Here is a 5650-nt window from a genome sequence, read left to right as displayed (position 1 = left end):
TATTTGTTGTCTCCATATGCTTTAGAATAAATGAGACAAATATTTTGCTTAAATGGTGAAGAATGTAAATGCTTATGTACCCTATGTTGTTGTTCCCAATCTGTGTCCAAGAGTTGAATTTTGCATCATATTAGTTATGTAAAACAGCAAATTGGAAAGTCTTAAAAATACAGGAAGTACAATACAAAACCAAATTATTAAATCATCATAATCTTACCCAATCTGGTACAAACTCTGAATGTAAGACCAATGTTCACAGTATATTCAGGTGTTTTGGAGCAGATTACTTTGTTATTTATATAAATGATTATTGGTGCTGGCATACCTAGTATACAATGCTGGCACAATAAACATGTTTGCTACTTATGGTTTCATTTTTTACATCCATATTCCACAATTTATCAAGGAGTTTAAAGTGAGTTAACATGGACATTGCTACTTTTTATCCCCACCCTGAAAAAACTCTACTTAGTGAGGTAAATGGGCGCTGATTTACTTCCAATCACACTATGATTTTCTGTAACAGGATAGATTTGAATTTAAATCAACCAGGTCCAAGTCCAGAATTTTAAAACACACTGGGTGTGTTTTATAACTTATTTACTGTACTTACATCCTTTTTCCTCCAAAGTTCACAGTGTTCCCTTCTGACAGGAAGCAATCTACATAGGAAGATAGCATCTATTCTTATAATAATCAATTATTATAGCCTGTAGAGTTGGAACATATGTCTATTATGTCTTCTATGTAGTTGGGAAAGGCAAGACAAGATTTGGTGCTGTATTTGAGCTGCTTTACAACATTCCAGAAAACTAGGTCACTTTTCACCCATCTGCCTTCAGTGCACATGTTTAAGCTCTTATAATGGAGATTTTTTGTTGACCTGCCCAAGGAGATTCAAAGTTTGTACTTGTAATGTAAATGTATAAAATATTTGCATCAAAATGTATTTATTTCATAAGAACAATAATCAATTTGAGAAATGTTTCAGCCTATCACTGCATGAATGCATGTCCTTTTTAAAACCATAATCCATCTTTTGGTGCAAGATACTATAAAGTTCTGTCTTGGATATGTTGTGGCTTTAATAAGCCAGCATTTCTAAATTAAATATGTATTGATTCTCCAGGATTGTAAGACAAGGTTGCTGTACTCTGGTCCTTGCACAAAACAGATCATCGCATGCCATAGACTTTATGGCAATATAATATATAATTTCATCACAGAGCGTTTAAAAATAAGTTATATACCTCTTTATGAGACAATTTGTCAAGATTTGATAGATTCCCTTGATTTTGTTCTGAAAGGAATGAAAAAAATACACGCTGAAATGCCGTATCCCTGCAATAGCAAACAGCCATTTTGTTCTGAATAGTTCAGCATGTTTCTCAAGGGTCTGAGAAACTGATGGGGACACGTTTTCTAGTTTCACTTAGTTATATAAATATTGAGTAAATGTTTAGAAAGTGAAATTAGAAACCTGTGACGCATAGCTAACTGAACAATAGGCAGATTTTATAAGGAAAATTAAATTAAAATTAAATATTATTAAATAAGAGTAGAACTAGACTGCAAGTAGGTTGAAGCAATCTGCTCTTGTAACATGCCTTGCAATTTGACTTTGATGGTGAACTGGTTCTCTTAAGATTATTAATGACCTCTCACAACCAGGCCTCTTTCATATCCCCTTCATCAATCAGAGTGTACTTCTGTTGATGGGTCTCTCCTTGAACTTAAAAGGCCAAAAGTCGTTTGCTTGATCTCCCCGAGAAGGGATAGTACAGAATTTACAACAGATGTTTTCATGCATGGTTGCCCGCCCTCCTAGTTCCTCTTCTGCTGAGGACAGGGCTTGTTTTCCAGGAGGGAGGATTTTCAAACTGGGAGCAGAAGAAATACCGCCATTAATTGAATAGTCTTAAATAGATTAGTTATGATAGATTGCAGGGATTATTTGCAAAACAACACTTCTTTTTACTCACTTCCCTTTATTTTCTTAGGAATTGGAAAGGGTAGGAGTGAAGTATTAGCCTCTCTTCTTATTTCAACTAATATCACATAAGCTTAGTGTTGAGAAAACTCAAGTTCATAATAAGCATTTCATAGTACTTTAAAAACTTGAGCAAGACAACTGGTCAGATGAGGGTGCAAATCGTGAGAAAAAACTTAGAAATCTAGCTTTAATTGTGGCAGATAGGTTGGTATTCCATTTCTATAAGCACTCATCTCACCTTCATGACTGGGTAGCTTACAATTAAACCATCAACAGTACCAAAACAAACAAGAACATAAAGTAAGTTTACAAACAATACAAAGTTAAAAACAATTTAAACATTTTTTAAAAAAACTATACAATGCAGTCACCAGGAGAGTACATTCAAGAATCATACAAGTAGTCCTCACTTAATAGCTGCCTTATGTAGCATGTAGCATCAAAGGTATGATGGGGCTGAAAAAGTAATTTTACTACTGGTCCTCATACTGTCGGAGCAGCGTCCTTGAAGTCATGTGGTGGAGATTCAAACGGTATGTAAAACCGGTGGGTGTTTATGATTGGTGTGGCATTCCGCAGACGATCACCATTTACACACTTAACAGCAAGCTTCCAGCAAGCAGAATCAACTGACAAATTGGCAGTAAAAATCACAACAACCATGATCAATGGTTTTAGTGGCCCTAGCAGAAGTGAGATTGTGACACCCCACCCCTTACCAGTCACAGATCTTGCTTAATGACTACCGGTATATCACAGGATGGAGTTGCTGGTTGGTCTCAATGGTGGTTAAACAAGGACAATCAATAGAATTTTGAACAGTTCAACTATTGCTCAAAATTACGAAGCAGGCGAACAAGGAGGACTTGTGATGGCACAGCAAAGTTGCAAGCATCGCAGCATCTCCATGGTCAATGATTGCAACCCAGGTGCCTGGCTCAGGATTATAATGTGCAGTGAACTACAGTCACACGATCACCATTTGCAACCTTCCTTGCCAGCTTCCCACAAGCAAAGCCAACGGGCAACCCAGCAGGGATATCACAAGACACTCCAAGTTGCCCCTCCCCACTTTTTCTTTCAAGGACCTCCACTACAGAATATGAAACCACAGGCATCTCATATTCCACAGCATTCTCTGCCTGTTTGCACTCCTCAGCACCTGCCGTCAGCTCTTGCTGGCCCACAGGCACTTCCCAACAGCACCTTGCCAGACAACCCATGGGCTCCTCAAGGCCTACTTGTGCTCCCCAGCACCTATCTCAACCAGCTGCACTCTTTAGTGCCTGCCTATGGCAACCCCAGCCTCCAGCATTTGCATACCCTCTATGCTACTTACCTGGAACTCCCACCTCTTCCAGCTTAATGACCTGTGTGGTCCTGGGGTTACGACATCTTTGCTTACTAGCTGCAGCTCTGCCTCTTCTCCAGACCTTGCAACTGCTGGTCGTCTGTGCTGACTGGCTGCAGGTGCTCCCCTTCTCCAGACTGCACAACCAGAGGTGGGTTTCTACCGGTTCTGTCCACCTCTGTAGAACCGGTAGCTCTGAAGAGCAGCAGACATAGAATAGTTTCTATGTCTGCTGATGTTTTTGCCCACCTGCCCACCCGGGCTCTTACCTGACCTTTATTTCCTGATTTTTTTCAACTTCAGCTGCCATGCGAGGCACAGCTGCAGTTAAAAAAGCAGGAAAAAAGGGCTTTTTGAAAGGCTGCTTCTCTGCACGCAGCATGCTGATGATGATTTACAGGCGCGTGCCAGCAGCGTGCAGGGAAGCACATTGTAAATCACCAAACCTCCTAAATGACTGAACTGGTAGTTAACCCTGTCGGATTCCACCCCTGTGCACAACCAGCTGTTTGTCTGGCCGGTCTCTCCTGGATTCCCCTGATGTTCCCAGGACTGTTTTGCCTCAAGCCTCCGAGTCTGTCATAGAGCTTTCCATGTCCCCTGATGCTCCCCATAGTCCCTCTCAAATGTCTCCAGAATCACCCCTTCCTCATTGTCTGAGCCGGCACCCAAGGGAGCCATCACAGACAGGTCTTCAAGTTCTTCTGGAAGGCCAGCAAGATCAGAGGGAAGGTTGTTCTATAGATAGATGTTCTAGGGGTGGATCTATCAGCAGAGAAGACCATCCTTCTGGATCTCACCAGATGACACTCTCCAGTTGTACCCACCCCAAGACTTTTGCTGAACCTGACTGGATGGGTAGATGTCCCTGGAGAGAGGCGGTCCTTCAAATAATCCAGCCCCATACCATGTTGCTGCTTATTTTAGTCTAGAAATCTTCCTTCTGCTGCCCCTTTATCTTGGGGGGGGGGGAGGGGGAGGGATTTCCAAAAAGACAAAACATCACTGGTCTGGGTATTAGACAATACGGTTGAGTCCATACAAAGCTTATGTTGATTTGTCAGCGAGTCTGGTTTTACCCTAGTGAAGTTTATGTGTGTTCCCTTTTTTTAAATGTTTCATGCTATTTTAAAATATTTAGTAACCTTAAGATTTTGAGATGGATAGTCATGTAAGTGGAGAAATAAATCAATAAAATGGTAGATCTAATTGTGAGATAAAATGGTAGATCTAATTGTGAGATTCCAGCTCAGCCCCCTTCTATTCCTAATGCCCATTAAAAGAGGCGGAGCTTCAATCAGGTGTCTGCAGTCAATTAATTTGTCTTCTTTTATCGATGCCATCTGGGCTTCTGTTTCCAAACTGAATCCACCTGGCCCTCCATGATGTAACTCATTCAACACATATTCTTCCTATTTTCCCCACCACACTAATCCTGTGAGGTGAGTTGGACTGTGAGAGAGTGATGGGCCAGAGAGTCACCCAGCCAGCTTTCAAGACAGAACTAGAAGTCATGGTCTCCTGCTTTCTAGCCTGATGCCTTAACAAGAAGATCAAAGTGGATTTTGTATGTAAACATTGACATACAAAGCTCCCGCCCACTCCTTTTTGAGTAGGGTTGCTTTCGTGCCACTTGTGGCATGCTGGAGTTCTAAACAAAAGAACGCCAAGGGTTTTATAGGTGAGATATGCTGATTGTGAATAGACCATATTTAGTCCTCTTTGCTTCATTCCAAGTAAAAGTTAATGTTCCCTCAGATTATACAATTTTAGTTATACTGTATAATTTAACTAGTACTTACATTTCATTCTTATTTTATTCCTAATTTAATAGGAATTCTTTATGTACCTCCAAGCTTGGAAAAATCATTGCATACATGATTGGCTATTGATCAAAATATTTTTAAAATGTTTATATCTGTTGTGAGTCGCTCAGAGTTCTTTAAGATAAGCAGCTATTCAAATCTTTTAAATAAGTAAATAAATATTTGGACTCACTTGCAACTCAATGTGTTATGATCAGGATGGGTGCATTAAACATTTCTAGATACTTTAATGTTGTGTTTTAGCAGAAGTAAAGCTGCTTTAATCTTTCAGATGAGAGAGCGTTCTTTTTTTTTTAGCGTACATAAAATCTTCAGTTTTCTTTTTGCCAATAAAATATTTTTTTTTACTGTTATCCCATACCTTCCATATCACTAAATAACTCAGCAAATGGAGCCCCGGAAAGTGCTAAAAACAGTGTATATTCTTAGGGGATTCATTCAAAGGTTTACATTTTTTAAAAGGCCACTGAATTTTTGATT

The sequence above is a fragment of the Notechis scutatus genome, chromosome 1, assembly GCF_049901735.1.
Source record: "Notechis scutatus isolate UNSWTSFEM ecotype Mainland chromosome 1, rNotScu1.2, whole genome shotgun sequence".
Lineage (NCBI taxonomy): Eukaryota > Metazoa > Chordata > Lepidosauria > Squamata > Elapidae > Notechis > Notechis scutatus.
Note: the sequence above shows the minus strand (reverse complement) of the source record.